Source organism: Betta splendens, chromosome 24 (assembly GCF_900634795.4).
Source record: "Betta splendens chromosome 24, fBetSpl5.4, whole genome shotgun sequence".
Classification (NCBI taxonomy): Eukaryota; Metazoa; Chordata; class Actinopteri; order Anabantiformes; family Osphronemidae; genus Betta; species Betta splendens.
Window position 1 is genome coordinate 8697587 of NC_040901.2, and position 20695 is coordinate 8718281.

Below are 20695 nucleotides of genomic sequence, written 5' to 3' on the forward strand. Positions count from 1 at the left end.
TCTTTGTGTGCACAGAGCCACAGGGAAGGATCCGTCTGGTCAGAGGCAAGATTAGGAGGACGTGCCAAGGACTCCCATGATGCAGGACAGTTCTCGCATTCAAAGCCCTGAAAGCGTCACCCGGGCCTGCAGGCTGAATTGACCCCTGAACCCTTTACTGCAACTTCCTGGACCTCCCTCACTTTCCCTCTCTCTCTCTTTCAGCGGTCTTTTACCCACCTCTCTCTTTCTCCCCCTCGCCTCAAATGTACCTCCCTTCAGCTCTCGCACCCATCGCTTCCATAAAGAGGCACCAGCGAGTAGGCAGCAGCCAAATGGCCTGCCCTCTGCTTCATATTGCTGGTGGTCAGGTTTTGTTTTCGTCTTTGACGCTTTGACTTTCATTCATAAGGCCCAGGAGGACTCCTATAGCCCAGGGACCAACACACACACACACACTTGCGCCAGGCTGAAGAGTTATGTTCTGAGACCTCGGGCATCTTCTCCAGCTTCTGTCAGAGCCATGATGTCATTATGAAGAGACACAATGCCTCCTCATTGTCGAGCCCCTCCTTCCCTAAAACCACACACACACACACAACAGTTTGCATTGCAGCTTTAAAGAGCACATGGGAAGGTGTCTGTGCGCCGTCTTGTGCAGCTGGTAAAGCTGAAACTCACCTTTACTCTATGCAGCCATCTCTATACAACAAACTAACAGACACCAATCATTTGGTCTGTTATTGGTTTTGTAATTATTTTAGGTTCTATGATCAGCTCTGCAGCTCTCATGACTACTGTCATACTGCGTGTCAACGTGGGGTCACTGGCCTCATGCTTTGGGCTGTGTCACGTCGTGGTCTGAGCTGATGGTACGGAGCAGCTTTGTCATTTAGACATTCAGACACCAGAAAACAGAGCAGATGATTCAACTAGCAAAGACGTAATTCGATTCACAGAATTGGTTTCAGCTAATATCTTTAAAAAGATCTCAGAAATGAACCACTCAATGACCTTGAGAACTCAATGATCCCGTTAACAGGTCATTGACCTACTGTACAGTGCGCTACTGATCCTTCATTAGCTTTATGGCCACGTACAGTGATGCTCTGCTCTCTCGTGTCACTGAGGGGTCGTCAGAAACGCTGTAGGTCCTTAAAGTCCCATGAAACACGTCCTATAAACATTTTGTCCTTTATACTTTTGGTAGTTTTGTATGTTTCCAGATAAATTGGAAAACAGGGCTGCTATATTTTAGCAGTGGAGCCAGATTTAAAGGACCAAAGCCTTAGGGAGAGCAAGACAATAAGTGTGGCTTAAATGTGGTGTCTGAACTCCCTTCAAGTCAAATTAGCCAAGGTGTCTTGCTGCATAACGCGTGGTCCACTCCAAGTGCCGGTTATCGTTGCTGCTCTGAGCGCTGTTCCTCCTCACCTTCCTGCCACATTGGATTTAGGCCTGTCTTTACGTAACGCAGGTGCCCGCGTGAGTCACGATCCGAGAGGCTCAGATGCTAAAGGAGTCCCAACCGGTGCCCAAAAGACGTGTCACTACCAATACCTCACCCCCCCCCCAGACCCGAGGTGTCTCCTTTCGTTGCGCTGTGGGCGCCAGTGATGTGTGTGGAAGGGCGCCGAGCCAGTGCGCAGGCATGCCGTAAGCGGCCCACTAACGTAGCATTAGCTCCACGGTCATCTCAGCGGGCCCGTGCTGTCCCAGCCGCTTCCCCACGCTCGGCTGCACACACCTTCTGTGCCTCCGCGCCGCTTGTTAACCGCGAGGCCGCCCCCCCCCTCGTTCCCCGCCCGCGTCCCCTCGCTCTCCCAGGCCTTGGTTCGCTCCCATCGGCGCCACACAAGGTGCAGAAACGTCTTACGTGCGCGTCGCAGGGCTGTTTAATTATTCCACTGGGAAATGAGAGATGAGAAAACGTGACAGGGAGAGCGAGAGGGTGCCATCAGATCACTGTCTCCGCTCCGTGGGCTTGAGGTTGTAAGAGGTGCCTGGGGCGACCCGGAGGGCAGAAGGAGGCATTCCTGGGAACGCCGAGCTGGGAGCTACCTGCTAATCTGCCTGTTCCTCCGAGGCGCAAGTCTTCCTGGCGACGGAGCGGCTACCACACACAGCCACAGTCAGACGGGGGGGGGGCGGCGGAGGGGGGGTTCAGACGAAGAGGGGTGAGGGTGGGGGAAGATAGAAGAGATTAGGGAGGTAGGTGACAATTTATGCATTCTGACAGGGAGGGAATTAAAAGAGGAGAATGGGGGAGTGTCAGGGAGGTGGAGAGAAGAAGGGTGGTTGAAGTCAGGGGAAATTAGGGGGGGGGGGGGGCACTGATGAGCAGAGTCTGTTGATTTAACTGGACTTCACGATATCATGGTGCAGTGGAGGACTAGTGCAACATGAGGGTGGGCGTGAAGGGGGCGAGGGGTGGGGTTAGCTGGGCGTAGAGCAGTGTTCTTGAGGGAGCGCGGAGGATCCTTGGAGTCCTGGCACCTTATGGCATGGCCTGCAGTCAAACAGATGCTGTCGGCCTCGCCAGCCTTGAGCAGGGCACAGATGAGACCATTTAGAGGCAAAGGAGGGACGTGCCTTGTCTTACCGAGCAGGGCGTGTGTGTGTGTGCGTGTGTGTGTGTGCGTGTGTGTGTGTGTGTGTGTGTGTGTGTGTGTGTGTGTGTCTCAAAGAAAGGGGAGCGTGACTTGCCTATTCAATCTATGCTAATACAAACAGTTGACTTGGGTTTAGAGCATGATGCCTTCACAGCCGGTCGCCGACGCTCATTCAGCAAGTTCATGATGAATGTGTGTTTGTTGTTGAATCTAATCCAGTTTCTATTTTAAGAAGGAGGAGAAAATCACCTGTATTTATTTAAAGCAGGCACTTCTCTGATGCTACTACTTTAATTCTTTTTGGCTAAAAACCCGTTAATAAGCATGGGTGAGTCGTCGTTTCATCCACCTCCTTCCTTCAGTCTTATTCTAATGTTCAGGTCAATGCAGTGTTGCCTGGAGGCGAACAGCGGTTGAGGCCTTAGTGAAGCCCGCGTTGCTTTGATAGCAGCCATCGGCGCGTCTGATGCTTCTCGTGGTCCTCTGCATCCTCTGTGGGCATCAGGTTAAGTGAGTGGGTCCAGTCTGCAGCAGCTGTGTCAGGCTGCTTCCCCGAGTTGAATCAGTCACGTACGTCTGACATTCAGATGCATGAATGAGTGATTCCTGTGCTTTGTGTAATTACATCCACCATCTTCTGTTTCCATCCCAGTGAGTTTAAGGACGGTTGCATCAGCGGTGTCTTAACCTGCGAGTCCATGTGCCTCTGTTTTGGAAAACTACCGACAGCAGTGGGTGGAAACATGAAGTAGAAGTAGAAGAAGTGCAGCTCCAGCTCCCTCCTCGCTGTCTATTCTCTCCTCCATCTCTATTTTTTCAAGTGTAAGTGATAATATCCTCCCTTTTTCTACCTCTCACCAGCTTGAGTGATTTGCTAAGGCGGTGTGTGTGTGTGTGTGTGTGTGTGTGTGTGTGTGTGTGTGTGTGCGTCTCACATTAGCCTTTTTCCATTAAAGCAATTTCACCGCCCATTGTATTCCTGAAGAGGACCTGGGAAGTCACTAATGGTGCCTTGCGTCCACACTTACGCGCTCGCACACACACAAACACACACACACACACGCACACACACATGCAGCACAGGCGCACGGCAGAACATCTCTCAGTGCGGGCTATCATCACCTGTCGCCTGATTGCTGTAAAACACACACATTAGCATAGAATGAGACACATTATCACTCCTGATTATGGGACGCTAAGAGGTTTCACAGAAAAAAAAAGACCTCGCACCTTTTCTCCACAATACCTGCTGCTAGTGAGATAAATGCATGTTGTCCAACATCTCTGTCACTGCCGCAACAGCCTGAAGACTCTGCTGATGGGTTTAATGGTCTCTTGTTGTCCGTGTCCGTAACTGCTGAGATTTGTCGCGTCAATACTAATTTTTTTAATTCAGACGGCGCCGCGATCCGGCTGCCGCCATCAAAACATGTACTTTGTGTGTGTCTGGCTGTTTGGGCAGAATGGAGGAAAGTGGCCGTCTGGTGGGGATTTCAATAGGTCATTACCTGTTTAGTGGGATCAAATCTGAGCAGGAGCACAGCAGACACACACACACACACACACACACACACGGACATGCTAACGCGGTGCATCCGCCGCCACAGGGGTGACGGCTAGCAGGTAGCCTCCTCTTCCCTGCCTTGATGGGAAAGGGAAGTGTCGGCCATGTACGGCGGAGGAAGCAGACACTTGTTTGGGTCAAAGGTCACCCCTCTCTGCCTCTCGCTGTGTTTTCTCAAGCCCGGGGTCGCTGATGAGGTCTGATCGAAGCCCCTCACTCACTCCAGCGGCAGACGGGGGACAGGAAGACGGATGGAAGATGCTGTCAGTGATGAGCTTCAACTATTCTTGTACTTTCTGTTTGTTTTCCTCACCGGCAGACGGGGGAAATGGGAAGAGGTCACGTCTGCATCCCTATATAGAGGGGCTGGGTCACGGGTGATGGGTGCATGAGCAGAACGTGGGCATTCCCCTGGTGCTCGGCCTCACTTCAGGGTACGTTTAAAAACAATGGCAGTAGATAAAGACGTATGTGATGAGTGATAATGTAAGTAAGAGAGTTAAATGCAAACGAACATGTCTGTCCAGAAAACATTTACTTAGGTTAATAAAAAAATCAAAGAAAATGGAATTAAGTGCAAAATTGGTACTACATCAGAGATTCCACTTTATTGAGTGAAATCAGAGAGAATGGCAACAAAGGAAAGAGACCGTATCTTTCGTATCTTTTCTTTGTACCGATCGTACAAAGGTGCTGCTTCTCGAACCGAAACCGAAGACTGAGAGAAAAAAACTATTTTAGAGACTTTAAATGCAAATGTGAAAGTGAAAGGGTGTGTGTTCAGACGGTCTTGGCAATTAGTAGCAGAGTTTTCCCACCTGTCACACACACACACACACACACACACACACACACGCAGGTCTGCGATAATGACATAATTGTCCCGGAGCACACAGCCATGCAAATAGGGAAGATGGCTTGTGTTGCTATCCGTAGGTCTCTGCCATCTATTTCCATTATTCTAATGCACTGCTACTGATGACCTGCTCTCACACAATTAACAGCCAGCGAGCGAGAGAGGCTGGAGGAGAGAGAGAGAGAGAGAGAGAGAGAGAGAGAGAGAGACAGAGGGGGGAATGTGTGGTATTTGAGAAAAGTATTCTCCTGCCCTCATCTTTCTACCCTGATCTCGTGGCCTATTTTCCTCTTCTAAAAGGCCACAGCAGCTGTAACATATGGTGACGCTTTTGTTTAACTTTTGTCATCTGCTCATCCGACCCTGGACTGAAAGTTGGAGCCTGTAAAGTAGAATTAGCGGTGCAAATACTCCTCTCCTTGCCGCCTCCTGATACATATTCTTCACATCTTCCCTTTTGTTTTTTTTCCGTGTGTGTGTGTGTGTGTGTGTGTGTGATCTTGAGAGAATGGGCTGTTGAATCTGGTCTGTTCCTTGGCTCCTGGTTTCATGGTCTTGGCCCAGGTCGGATCCCTGTGATTGGATCGGGGGTGCTTTTGTGGTGGCTGATGGGACAGAATTAAGCCAAGTGGCACAGAGCGCGCGCGCTCCGTGGCGCGCAGATGGATGGAAAGTGAAAGAGCTGTGATTTCTCATTGTGTCCCGCCGTCTTTCGGGGTGTGTGCGACGCACACGCAGAGCACATCCTCCGTCCAAGAGCGCGATCGTCCAATCAGTGGCCGCTGCTTCCTGGGTCCAGAGACACGCCTCTCCAAGGTTCCATCTCCATATCGGACCCGAAGAACCAAGACGCGACAAGATGCGGCTGCTCGTTCATTGTTGTTCTATTTTTTTTTTTTTCGCATCTTCACATTTAAACCAAAGCTAATTTCGACATATACCGCTTCATGTGATTGAAGTCTCCGGATCACTGCACACGCGGTTGAGTCCGGCTGTCGACAATGAGCTAAAACGCTCAAGAGATTTAGAAGTAAACAGATGTCTAAAATGTCAGTTTGAACATATTTCCCATCCGATTAAACAGCTATAAGGGGTTAAAAAAAGTTCCCACAGATCACGTTTAACCTCTTACCTTCAGAGCCTCTCCATGTGTCCGACCCCTGCAGCTCGGCCTCAATGGGATTTACACCACAAGTGTGCGTAATAGTTATTTGACGGCCCGCGTTCCTGTTCATACATATGTGAGTGTGTTTGGGTGAATGTGCCGATTACAGCAGATTACTTACACCCGCGTAAAAACAGGAATTAGGTCCCAATAAGAACTGCTTACAGGCCCTAAAAACCTCAAAGATAATCATTAGGCCAAGGGGAGCGGCTCTCGTTGCATCACGCAAACACCCGCTCTCACCATCACACATTAAAAGGAGTAAATACCCCCCTCGCCTTCCCCCGTCCCCTCCTGGAACTAGCGAACTGAGCGGCTGTGCTTAACCGCTCCTCTGATCTGGACATTAGCAAAGGGGCTTTGGAGTTTTTATTGTGGGCGGGGGTGAATTTGGTAAAAGCCACAGTTCTAGCCAGGGAGGGTGGACAGAACGCTCCACGCAGCCCCAGACTGATGCAGGCAGAACCTTTTGTGTCCTGTTTGGAGAGCTGAGCGCACGGGGGGAGAGAGAGAGAATGGACGAGCGACCATGGGAGAGCACGGCGCCCTCAGCAAGGGCTGAGTGATCCACTTAGGAGGCCCGGCCAGCAGAAGCCTGATAGATGCCTGAGCAGGCTGGCGTTGGACCAGGCACCCCTTTAAATCTGTCACTATGGCTAATCTCTAATCTGGAGATTTACTCTATCTGCTCCGCTCTCCCTCTGCTTCTCATTTCCCTCTCGGTCCCTACTTCTCCACTTCTGTAAATGGAGCAATCTGTGAGTATTTCAAAAATGCATTTATCCCCAAAATGTGTTATTAAAGACCGTCTAATTCCCCTCAGCCACTGCGGCCCCGCCCCTTAACGAAGCCCCCGACGCCACACACACTCCCGGTTCTTTGCAGATGGTCACATAATGCACAATCAGCCAAACAAGACGGTTGATTTCGGGCGGACGGCTGGACCCCCTCTCCCCTGGAGGGCATCCTTGGTGGACACGCTCGAAGCCATCGGACGCCTGAATCTCCCGTTAACTGGGCCCGGTTCTGGACGGGGGCTCGCCAGCCTGAAACACTGCGCTTGCACAGAACCGGAGAGATTTGCAGAGGCCGGGCCCGTGCCAGATGACTCCCTCACACACCTCGCAGCGGATAAAGCGTCTCTTTTGGCTGCCTCTCCGTCTTTATTCCCCCGTTTGCCTTCAATCCCACCAGAAGCACCTTTCCAGCACACGGCAGTCTTAAAACCTGCACGATGAAGACGTGACGCATCGTGATGATGAATGACTGGGAGGTGGACAAACGGCCTGCTGTTTAACGTAGAGATGTATGCAGGTTGCAATGCATGCTGGACGTTCGGCGGGCGTCCGCTGACTGTGGCGCGGGTCGAGCGAGGCTCCGCCCCATGCGCGTCCTCTGCCCCGGTCTCCGCGTCGCAGTCAAAAGACAATGCTCCCCTCCGCCCTCGCTCCAGATTCCTCGCACTCAGGCCCTCGCAGCAATTATGCCCAATCACGGGGCCTCAATAGGAAGCAACCGGGGCTTGTTTGTGCCTTTGCAGTCATTAAGAGGGGGGCGAAGAAAGGAATTAATGACTTAATTGAGGAGGAGAGAAAAGGGGGAAATCACACAGATTCTGGGAGCGGAGGGGAGAGTATGAATGGGGCGCCTGGAACGCTCCTGGAGCAGGGGATTGTGGGATTGCTGAAGTGTGTCAAGATTTTGGTCGTACTCCAGAGCAGATGGCGGCTTGTCGTTCGCATACCATCTATTCTCCTCTTTGTCAACCCAGAACGGCTTCTTTTGTTCCTCCCCATTGCCTTGCCGCAAAAGTTCATGAGTGGAGGGAAGAAGGGGGGGAAAAAAAAGACGGCACAAAACTGAGACAACGGTCCAGTTTGCTCCAGATCAACAGTCTCAGCATCCCTCTCTCTCTCTCTCTCTCCCTCCCTCGCTCGCTCGCCCCCTCCTAAAGTTTTGACCAAATCAGAAAGGATGCTGTGTCTAAAGTGCTGCTGTGCCAGGCTTGGCACCGTGCTATTCATTCCTCTCTAATGTGGCAGGGTCCCCCCACTGCCAAGCCTCCGCTCCTGCTCCACAGACTCCTGATTACTGTGGATAAACACGGAGGAGGCACCCCCCCCCCCCCCCCCCCCCTCCTCCACCCATCCATCCATCCACACCAACTGAGACTTGAGCGATATGCTACCTCCAGGAAATCCTGGCTCCGCTCGCAGCTCCCAATTTCTCATCCCATCCAAGATTGTCCAACTGATAAAGTAATCAGGAGGAGAGTGCGAAACAAAAAGCAGCTTGATGACCGCCTCTGAAATGCTCCATATTATTGCTGCTTGGAAAAAAAAGTGCAACGAGAGGGGACGCAGCGCCGTCGGGCCTCTTGGCTCTTTCATGTGTCCTGATTTCTGGAGGTATTTCCTTCTGTGAACAGCGGCTAACAAAACAAGCGGGGCTCACGTAGCACCTTTTGCAGACAGGGCTGAATAATTAATGTATGTTAATGCCAACAATGTATTAGTTATTCAAATGTGATCCTTTTAGACAACAGCGCTGTTTACCCCCTATTACTGCCTGTGATCGTCCACTCCAAAAGGGAAGCGCGCGAGGAGAAGAAAGCGGAGGAAGAGGGGAGCGACGAGTGCATGTGACACCAGCAGACACCAGCCAGCACAACAAAGACACGGTGAGATTAGCATCACAGAGAATAGCAGCGCTTCACACATTAATACACAACATGAACTATAGCCATAACCCTGAGGGGCCCGACGCAATAGGCGTCTCCTTCTCTCTTCTATGCCGGTCTCTTCTCCTTCGTTTTCCCACCCCTCTGCTCTTTCTCAGTAGATGTCTGAAGGGTCCTTGAGCCCAGCAGAGATGGGGACTGGTCTTACCGGGGGCAGGGGGCACTGGAGGGGAGGAGAGGGCCCTCTGTCTGGAGGATGCAAGTATGGTTATGTGTCTCAGCGTCGGGAGACGAGGGCCTCCCATTCATGGAATAAGGACCAGGTTGGCCGTGCTTGAGAGCTGTGCTTCTCTGTGGCGGGAGGTGAGGCTCGAGAGCCGGGTCACGCATTAGCATGTGTTTTGTCTTCGGCCCGGCCGTCCCGGAGTCCGTTTCTGGGTCGCTTCGCTAGCAGCCAGGGGGACGGAGCGAGGAGAGGCGCCACCGTCTTGTTTGCTGAGCAGTATTTACTCAACACGTCTGAATCTTCCTCACCCACAGTTGCAATCTGCAATTTACTAAATGCTGCTCATTCAAAATAAACCGCTGGCTATGATAGAAAATGAATATATTCAGAGAGGATGCATTTGTTTTAAATCCTATTCAGTGCAGGAATGTCAGAGTCTGATAGTATCAGTGTAATTAATACCTATGACCACAAACAGATTTCTGATTTCTTTAAAGTTTTTACAATACAAGCTAAATTATATAAAATAATAATGTGTACATCACTGACTCAGCTGATGATGAAGGCCCTAGTTTATTATAAGTTTATGGTTTATTAGAGAACATTTTATATTTAAGTAAACCCAATCTACCAATTCTCCCAATCAACTTTACATTCGCTTCCCTGCAGATCAAATCAAAATGAAAAGCCTGAATATGTTTTGTGAGCCGCGCCCCAGTGGCTGTGAGTGCGTTGAGCGGTCACCGTGTCTTTTCAAGGGTCTTTAAAACATATTTTCATGCCAGCTCCCATCGACGGGCGCCTTTCATTTGCAAGTCAGCAGCGCTAAGAGCGCCTGAAGCGAGCTCCTCAAGGTGATCCAGTCTGGGAATGTCTTTGAACCTCCCTGAAGCTACTCCTGGCGGCACAAAAGATCAATGTGTCTGGAAAAAGCAAAAGAAAAGAAAACCTGGTTGAGTTTTATCTCCCCCCACTTCTCTTCATCAAAGTTGGGCTTGAATTAGGTGCAATTAAGGTATTTCCACGGCCGCCGTAAAACAAAAAGCGCGCAACGGGGGAGCCGTGGCTCAACCATTACCAATAATCGCCCACTAACTTCACACATTGTCACTCAGCAGCAACAAGGTCAAAGATGTGACGCTGACCTGTTTTTTTAAAAACGAACATGCCAATCACGACAACAGTAAAATCCCACTAAGGGGCTGTAAAACAAAAGTCATCTAAACGCTGAACGCTATAGAGCCCCTCCTCCATTTCCCCTTTTGATAATGATATCAGTAATAGAGTCTTTTGTTTGATAATGAGAGCTGCTATTTCTGATAGAGAATAATAATACATGGCTATTACAGTTTCATCTGTTGAGATTGAATGAATAACAATACTTCCCACTGAAACACACACATTCGGTGTGTGTGTAATTGTGGGGTTGACGGTGAAGTGGCCGGACACCTCAGTCAGGCAACATGGAGGCGAAAGCAAAAGGTCCTTGGAGTTATTGTTAGAGGTGTAACAATGAGGATGAGTCGCCATGTTAATCATACGCTTGGGTCCGGCTGTGTTCACCCTTTGATGGGTCTGTTTGGATGCTAATTGTACAGTGGAGTAATAATTAAGTTAATGACATGGAGCTCGGTGCATGTTGGTTTAAGAGACCAAGTTTGTGGTGATGGGACAGTGTGACGGCGCCGAACAGCGACTCGTTGGGTTGCAAAATCATGCAAATGGGCGTCAAATGCACAAATTCACAAGCTGAATTCCATTTTCTTTTTAACTTTTCGCGCCCGCTCTTCTTTTCTTTTACGCCGCGACCTGTGGGAGCCAAGCGAAAAGCAACGGCAACAACTTTCCGCTGCCAACTTCAGCGACTCCAGCTGCAACTGCCAAAACATTGGTTCACCATCTGACAAAGCTGCATGATGACAAAAAAGCACATTCTTAACTGGAAAACGCTGCGCCGATGCTTGAGATCGAATCTCTCTCCTTTGTGGGACGGATGATAATAGGTGAAAACAAAGAAGCGGGGTGTAAAATGCTTCAGCTGAGCGTGATTACAGCTGTGGCCGTCATTAGGCAGCCTCTTTAATGTAATTGATGGAGTGGATTCTCATAGCAGACCTCAATAGACTGGGCAGGGTCTCCTCGTTTATTTGGCCTCATCTGCATTTGGTCTGTGCGTGTGTGTGTGTGTGTGTGTGTGTGTGTGTGTGTGTGTGTGTGTGTGTGTGTGTGTGTGTGTGTGTGTGTGTGTCTGTATTTGCACATGCAGGCATGAGGTAGAGCCAGAGTGTGCAATAATTACAACTTCACACTCTTCAGACACTTAGAGAAAAGAGCAAAACAAAGCCCAGTAATCAGTGTGTGTGATTTGGTGCATTCTAAGCACAACTGTGCAAACGTGTTCTCAGTGTGTGTGTGTGTGTGTGTTTGTGCGTCATGCTTGTGTAAATGCATGTGTGTGTGTGTGTGTGTGTGTGTGTGTGTGCGTGAGAGAGAGACTGTTTGCATTTGCTCAAGGATCCTGACCCTTCAGAAATGACACGTTTTCTCTATCTACCCCATCCTTTCCCCACACATTAGGTGCTTACAAAAGACAGAGCACTAATGCATCATCTAATTGGCCTAGGCTCCTGCCTCTGCCTCTCCCTCCATCACTCTATTAGCTCAGTAATTACCCATATGCCTCGGCGAGGCAGGCGTCCAGATAATGGCCGCCTCAAGGGCCCTTGAGCGCGGCAGAGAGGGGCCGCAGTCTGTCGCCGCGGGAACACAGCGAGCTCTCCAAACTATCCCAGCATCGCACTGGGAGAATCACAATGGGGAAGGAGTTTGGCAACTTTATCGCCCCCCCACCCCCTCCCACCTCCATCCTCCCCCAAGAAAAGAAAAAAAGTTAGGAGTTGAGGGATTGGAGATGCAAATTGGGGGCTGCAGAGTGGATTTTTCCGTTTTTTTCAGCAGGTTTACTGTGAAGTCTGAAGGAGGGATCCAGGTTCCTCTGCAGCTCTCTTTCCATCCCATCGTGCTCTCTCAACTTGTGAAAATGGAAATCCCAACTCTTCAATCTTCGGGCCTCAGCCGCTTAATTGAAATCGCGTAATCTGCCGCAGAATAGGAGCGGCCGCCCTCATCCCGTCCCCAGATGACACGTTCAAACGGAGGGAAACAAAGAGCTTCTTAAATAATTCCCCCGCTCTGCGAGGCACATAATATGGATTACAGCGCGCTGGGCCTCGTTCTCCCTCCGCCTCCCACTCCCTCAATCTGGGATATGGTCTCATCTCCATCCTACCCAAGGCAGATTTTGTGATACTCAAGCTGAGCAGGCAGTATTATCTGTTTTTAAAATCATATATATATATAAATAAAGCTTCCAGCGGTAATGCTAATATATGCCCTAAGAGGGTCTAAGGCTTCAGATCTGTGGACTTAATCTGGGCTTGGGAGGTATCTTCCCTTGGCCGTTCAGAGATTTGTGAGATCACTGTCAGTCCTGGGCTGGCTGAATTATCTTTGCGTATTGTGTTAATCTGTTGGCATGCAGATTGTGGTGGACTAAGGTTCAAGTGGGAAGGATTAGGGGAGATCTGAGCAAAGCTGATGCAGTCAGCCTTCTCGAAAAGCGGCCCAAGCGTTCCGGGCCCCTCTGCGGGCGCGGCGCCGCACGCTGACCGGCCGGCGGCACCGCGGGTCTCGCTCGCCGCCGCGCACACACTCGCACACAAAGACACACTAAATCGCCTCCATCCCAGCCTCTCCATTCCAGATAATTCCCCTCTTAAAATCTCCCCTCAGACCAACCACTGCGAGTGCAAGACCCAAAATGCAAAACCCAGTGTCCATGCCCACTCCACAAATCCCAAAACCTTTTAGAGCTACTTGACAGGGAGAAATCCATCTGGAGAGGATATCCAGCGCCCATTACTTAGAGACTAATGTCTAGTTTAAGTCACCGCTGTTTACTTACATCATGGCATCTAAATAAAGCAGTTTGATACCCCACACCCTCCCCAGTAATACCTTATTAAGATGCTCAACCAGAACACTGACAAGGTTTAGAACTTTGTTAATTGTTAGTTGTCAGTTCAATAACCCAGCACTTTGTGTCGGACTCTCCATGATTATCTCTGGAGAGTGATAAAATCACTTCAGGTAAATGAGTGATTGGACTGGAGGACCGCTGAAGTACAACTTAGCAGTCCTTTAGTAGCTTCTGTTTGCTAAATGGAGCCATGGAGTTGGGAGGATGAGGAGGCTGGAGGGGTCAGAGGGGTCCACGTGGACCAGCAATTGGACGACTCTCCGAGGGACGAGCAACCAATCACGTTCTCCAAAAATCCTCGACCCGGAGGCCCGGAGATTCAGCCGGAGAGCCGGGATTTGGTTTCCACCAATCACTTGGCTTCAATGGGAGCTAATTGAACAATTCTAATCTCTCAAATCGCTGTGTTTGGCTTAAGTTCCCCGGTGACAGAAATAACGGTGTTGGAGGTGCACTCGTTATGGAAATGCACGGGGGGAAACGTCTTTCTGCGGAGATGGTCGTTGAGTCGTCCGCAACAAACAGACACGAGGAAAGGGAAGTGCTTCAGCCGCTGCACTAAATGGCATTAATGCACAAATTCACGTATAATATTCAGCAGCTTAGACTTAGTGTCTGCAAATTTTAACGACGCCACTAAGAGTCTGCAGCCAAATGTCTTGGTTTGACTTTGCTCTCACACTGCTGCTTTATTAGTGGAAGAATCTGCCCGCGTCCATAAGGTTAATAGGTCTCTAATTATCTGGTCGGCAGCGGAGGAGACCACAACGTTTTAATTAAGGAGCCTTTTCCCCTCTCCTCACTTGGTTCCGTACTCCTGCCCTCAAATGATCTTCCAGCGATCAAGACTTCCACAGCATTTGTTCTGTCATGTCTCCAATTAAGAGCAAGTCGCCGTCTAATTCTGTTTTTCTTTTTGCTCCCGTGATCCACGAGCAGGCTAATAAAATGTGATTAGCACTGGCCACGGGAACTCCTCCGCGGATTCTTGTTTGCCACAAACATAATAAGGCCACTAATGCAGCTCCTCGGCCTCCGTGTGCTTCGCTAAATGCTCAGGATGATCAGGACAGAGGGCAAACGCGCAAACAAATACGTACAAGTCCGGCGGAGACGCTACAAAGAAAAATAAAAGCTTCATTAGCGTGAATGACGCATAATTAGAGCGGGAGCATCCATAAAAGGAAGGATCTTATTAGCGATTAGAGGAAAACAGAATGAAACGCGGCGTTTCTCGGCCGCTTAAGCCGCAGGATTACTCAACCTTTAGCGGCGGAGAGGAACAATGTGGCTCTAAGAGCCCGTTTAGGAGAGGAGCGTCTGTCTGACAATTATATGGCGCTAAGCCGTTTAATAGGTGGCTGGGAGAGGCCTTTAAGATGCTCATTCAGGACTGAAGATCTGACCCACGGTGTTGGAGGCGGTCAGTGTGTGTGGAGTGTGTGCGGGGGGTACGAGGAGGATTTTAGCAGGAGAATGACGTAAGAAAGAGAGACAAGGCAGAGTTTTAAGCCCGCTAAGCAGATCAGTGTCTTTGTGTGCGGTCCACACAGGCACTTGAAACTTTCTGAGCCGCAGCTGTCTGGAGCTAATTCTCCCTCTTTTCACCGCTTTTGTACAGCGAGACGGGGAAAAGCGGAGGGGTGGCATTTCTCGCGCGTTTCCACACTTGTTGAAGTGTTTCGCAGCGAAAATGTCACATATCGAGGGATCGATGGCCTTTACAGCGGGAGGTACTCGCAGCAGATCGATGATGCGTGTTGTTCACGAGACTTTTAGGTGAAAGTGAGGTGAAATCTGAATGGATTGGTAACATGTTAACTGCTTCTGACCCCCTTTGACTTCTTAAAGCATTCTGTTTGTGTTTACTGATTGATTTAAAAAAAAAAAAAAGGAAACAGTCAATAATCTGTTTTCCCAAACGATTTTTAATCACCCTTTCAAATATTTGTGCTGTCGCTTGTGTGGATTCGTGTCCTTTAGGATTTGAGATGGCCACAAACAACAGGAGGGGGAAAAAAAGCCCCCAAAAAAAAAAAGATCAACAAACAGGCGAAGCATAGAGACAGAACAGTTTGAGGATGAACGCTGCTAATCCTGACCTCGGCTAATGCTAATGCAAATGCATGTTTATCAAATATGTAATCGACATTAGTTAGAAAAACAAGGATCTGCCAGCACTCTGCTCTTTGTTCCGTGATTGTGGAAGAGGGAGATTAAGATGAGCTTTAGCGACGCTCAGATGGATGGAAGGAGAGCGGGATGCAGCGACGGATGGATGCACTTATGTTTACTGTCAAAAAGCCTGCGCTCGGGCCAATACCGTTCTTGTTTTTTACTGAGCTGAGTCAGTTTCACTCATTTGTCCGACTGATTATGATTTCGTTTTAAGCATTAGGCAGATATATTTTCACAGATTTTACTATTTTTTATATTCAAAATAAACGCTTAATTTTTAATTTAATGTTTTGAAAGTGTTCCAAACATTTTCAATTTGTAGCCTAAAGTTCAGAAACAGCTAGTCACTAATTCACATCATCACACATAATTTACAGACAACACAGCATTCACATTATAGCACTTGACATATTCACGATGATTTTTTCTTGTGTTTTCATAAATAGCAGGTGACAACCACAGTCTGAAAGACTTTAAGGATCCTGGTGGTTCAAACACATCCTCGGCGCCGGCGCGTTACTGGGGACGTGTTGGGGGAGCGCTGTCAGTGGTTGCGGGGCAGTTTTGCTGGTTAAGTGTTCACGGGTGACACGGGGGCGCATCTCTTGCCAGCCGCCGCTTCCCATGGGCGCCCGCGGAAGCAGAGGTAACCTATTTTCTTTGGCAAGGTTGAGCCGTCGCACGGAGCCGGTGTTTGTGTTGTGCTCCTTCAGGCTGTCTCACCTTGCCTTCGCCTCCCTCTCTCTCCCTCTCTCTCCCTCCTTCGCCTTCATATTTCGTCCCAACTCCCCTTCTTCTCCCGCTCCTTCCTCCACAGCATCCTCGCTGCCCTCCCGTCGCCGCCGCGCAGGGATGAGGCGGAGGTCTCGCTGTGCAGCGTGTTTGTTGTTCGTAAATGAGGTCATTGAAGACACTCTGACCTCACCAAAGGCATTTGTTCTGCATGCTGTATTTTTCACCCTCTTCGTCGCTGTATAAATATACACCTTTGATGGAACGACCAGATGCTGGGATCATTAGCATGTCATTATATCACCCAGCCCGTTCCTTTCGCCTCTGAGCATTACACCCAGTCAAGTCTTCGAATCCCCTCCTTCAGAGAGCGTCTCCACCCTCCTCTGACCTGTCGTCGTGATGTTTTGCCTCATCCTGCAGCACGGCGACACCTCCGCGCAGCCCCAGGGCCCCTCCGTGGCACGAGGCCAGATCCCCGATGACACCTGTGAGCCTTGGCAGAGCTCCTGGGTTACAGTAGCTGTTAGCGGGCTTTTATGTCAGACAAAACATCAACACAATGTGTTCCCTCTCGCTGTACCGCAACAACTCCCCGCGTCCAAATGACTGCGGCCCACCTCGTCCTGCTCTTTCTGCAATCGTGTGCTACAGTAAACACTGCCAGAGCGGTGCCTTTCTCAGGGTGTCAACGGGTTTTAATTATCCGGGGATGTCACGGATGTCTGCCGGGCCCAGCGCGTTCCTCTCAGAGCCAAGCCCATTTCTTGCATTGTGTAATATCATCCCCTATTGTCGGAGCACACTCATAAACATACTTCATACGCAGCATCTCTGAAGTGTATTCCATTGTTCCTCAAGTGGGGAGACGAGTGTTGCTACTCTTCACATGGACATTGGCACATCTCCTGAAACAATACAGACCCCCCCCACCTCCCAACACCCCCCACCACCACCACGCCACATCACTCACATGTGTTTAAAAACGCCAGACCTTGACCACTTACGCCTGGAAAGAAAATTACCTGAGCACAAAGCGGGAGCTCTTGTCTGCGCCGTAAAACACATCACAGCACTCTTGTCATTGCAAGTGGAGGGTCTATTATAAACAATTATTTTAGCCCTTCACGGACAGTTTGGTCTTTGTGATGCATTGTGTTTTGGAACGAAGAAGCACGGGGCGGTAATCAATGGAGGAGCCGTGCGGTCAAGGTAAGGCTGCCGGGTGATCTGAACACGCACACGCGTGGGAGGGGGCGAGAGGCCGCCGCGACCCAGACGCTCACGTGTGATGCATCGTACGCGTACGTCGACCCGTGGAGCGTCCTGATAGGCTGTTCATGAACAGGAAGCGTCAAACATAGTTCCCAGCATAAGTTTGATGAAGGTTATTAACTCATAGTGGTGTGTAAAAGCAATGCAATATTCTTTATTATAAGGACTATGACCACAATCACCAAACTAGTCATGTATTTATTTAAAACAGGATAAAACATGACAGAATAACCCCATGTTTATGTAGTTCAATCCAAACTATATGCAGCATTGCTAATATTCATTTCTGATAAAAATAAACACTTATTGCTTGTTACTTTTAGTGTGTTTGGTTTAAAGAGCAGCCGTGCAAAATGGAGGGAGATCAACCAAAAGTGCATGAGGGCATAATGGAAAAATGGAAAGGGACCGAAGGACAAAGATAAGAGACGGAACGCGAGAAAGAGAGAGGTGTGAGACGTGTGGGTGGACACTGGGCATGGCAGCAATAGGCACAGGAGCTTAATGAGAGGTGAGCCAGAGGAGAAACGGAGCAAGGACAGACGGAGGAAAAGCCGAGAGAGGGAGCGGCGAGAAGGAGGGAGTGAGTGATAGATGGTGCGGCGGGAGAGGGGGAGGACGGGACTCTGGAAAACAGAAGCAGTAAACAAAAAGCCAAGAATAGAGTCCAGGTGTGAGGAGTGAAGAAACGGGTGAGGGAGGACGGGGGTCGAGGAGAGAACCCAAGGAAGCCGGAGGCGCTTGGTGATTAGCGACGCCGGCGGAGCTAGCGTTAGCGGGCTAACCGCTAACGGAGTCGCGTTTACCTGCGCCGTGGCCTCTGCTCACCACAAGCAGTCGATTGTATAAGTCGAGTGTAACGGCTGAAACGTTAAAAATGAGCGGGAACCAAGTGAGACAAAGGAAACCGCCAGAGGGACAAACAGAAACCTGGCTGCGGCCCAACCTGTGAAGGAGTTTGGGACGGGACAGTTTCCTCCCTCCTTCCGCTCCGCCGTCCCCCTATAAAGGTGATGTATGGCCAGAGGATGGATGTGCCCTTGTCAGAGGCCCGTGTGTGAAAATGCTGATGGATGAAGGCAAGCGGAGGAGAAGGCAGAGGAGGAGAAGGAACGCGGGTGATGCGGAGGTGACAGTGATGGAGCACGGCCGCTGCCACATCTCAGACAGCTGTTAAGCGACGGGGGCTAACACCGTTAGCTACCGCAGGTTACATGAGGCTTTTACTTGCACGCGTATTTTTAGAAGCTGCTGAAGAGGACACTGATTATTGTCTAAAGGCAACACTTCCTCTCTGTTTGGATCTCGAGTCCTTTAAGGCCCGGCTGTAGCCTCCAGGCAAGCCTCGGGCTCCGAGGCCTCCCTCTGTGTGGCAGGAGCCCAGATCGGACTCAGACACACACAGCTGTGACCCAGGGGCCTTCTCTCCTTCCGGAGAACGACACCCGAACTCCCCAGAGCCATATTTAAGTGCAACAGTAAGTGATTATGCGCCTGTGTGTAAATTGCATCTGTTTGTGTGTGTGACTTTAAGCCGGCACCCAGCAGGTATCCAAGGGGCCCTTTCAAATCAGAACCAGGGGAGGGGGGGGGATTAGCCGATTCCCCTCGGAGCTGGCTGGGTTTCCGAGCAAGGACTCCGGGAATATCAGGGGAATCTGTCACCGTGGAACACAGCAGAACACCGCGCAGCAGCCATAAATCACACAGCTGGTCTTGTTCATCATCGGCCGGCCACAGGTTACTCTGCCCGAGCTCCACTCACCCACAAATCAGGGTCAGGATGAAGCAGAATGATCCGCAGCACTTTTTGTCGTTCCTAAATCCAAAACATTCCCAATTATTATTAATGTAACCAATTTGGTGTTTAACACTTACTCATACTGTACTTAAAGTCTGTCCTGATAATTTTATTATTGCTGGACAAACCAATTTAACTTCTTAACATTCCCGCAGGAGAAGGTAGGAGTCAGCGAGGGGGGGGGGGGGGGGGGGGGGGGGTCTGAATTAAAACAATAAATTAAAAGGAAGTAGAGGAAAGAAGGGAGGGACATAGAAAAAAGGGGGGAAATGGGGCAGGTTTAATTGAGGACTGGACGAGCAGGAGATGGTGAGGGGGTGTGGGGGGGGGGGGGGGGGGGGGGCAGTGGGGAGGTCTGGCTTGGGACAGTGTGTGTGAGCAGAGAATGCACTTGTGACACAGAGCAGTATTGACAAGCAGAGCTGATGCCCCTGAGAAAACCTTCAGAATTCAATTCCATCGATTCCCACAGAGGAGTGGAGGACGCCGCCGCTGGTCCACACCCTGAGTCGCGACGCACGCACGCACACACACACACACACACACACACACACACACACAGATGTACAGCCCAGCAGGCACACGCCTGAAAATCTGGGAATTCATCCTATTTTACAATCTGACCATTCCCTTTGTGCGGTTAGAATAAGACATTATACACCATATGCATACGCTGACTTCCTGTGTGGACAAATGAGGAGGAGGAGATTGTGGTGGGTGTTGAAGGGTGGTGGTGTGTGTGTGGGGGGGGGGGGTGGATGTCACAGCGTCCATGTGTTGTATGACCTTGGTCACTGCTGAGGGGACCTAGTTTCTTGCCAAGCCAATCAATAAGCTAAACAGGCGGAGGATGGCTATTTGGAGCATGGGAAGCCAAACTCAAATACTGATAGGTTATCTGCCTGTCCCAGCACCACTTCTGTGCAAATATTGGACCAGCACATTTTTCACGGTGACTTGCATTTGAGGGGGGGAGAAAAAAAAAGAAAGGCAGAAAGAGGAAAGCGAGAGGGGGGGGAGTCGAGAACAGACACGGTTGAGTGGATATGAGGGCAGAATGTCCCTCCCCCCTCAGACCCCTCATCTTACCCCCCAAACCTTCAACCAACAAGTGCATCTCTCTCTCTCTCTCTCTCTCTCTCTCTCTCTCTCTCTCTCTCTCTCTCTGTCATTGTCTCTCATTGAACACAATAGCATGTAAAAAACATCTTCATTTGTTTGTGATCATTTATTTTGTGAATAGTTTCCACTTTACTTCCTGTATTCAGGAAACGCCCCCTTAAATATGTTGTTTATTTACTTCATACTCCATTATTATTCTTGTGTCATTCACGTGTTTATTCTCTTTAGTATAAGCAGCATGAAAGTGAAATGTCAGGTTCGAGTTGTTTGCCTAGAGATGACAAAATGTTTCCGTAATGATTGTCAGGTCTGGTTTTTATAAGGTGGTATTTGTGGTCTGTCACTGCACAGGCACATAAATTATTAACCACTAATAATTACATGATCTGTAATTACTGTTATCTTAACACAGTGTTCATTGACTGAGTGGTTACAGGTGTAATACGAGAACTGGATGTTTCAGTTG

General features: G+C 49.7%; 1 long non-coding RNA gene across 1 annotated transcript in view; it reads right to left on the reverse strand.

Moving 5' to 3' along the window:
* Window positions 1-8709: 8709 nt before the first annotated feature.
* LOC114850157 (uncharacterized) overlaps window positions 8710-20695 on the reverse strand; it is a 28249-nt gene continuing 16263 nt past the window's right edge. Inside the window, exon 3 of the long non-coding RNA XR_003784773.3 lies at window positions 8710-10005. This is a non-coding gene — a long non-coding RNA (uncharacterized LOC114850157). The remainder of the gene's footprint in view (window positions 10006-20695) is intronic.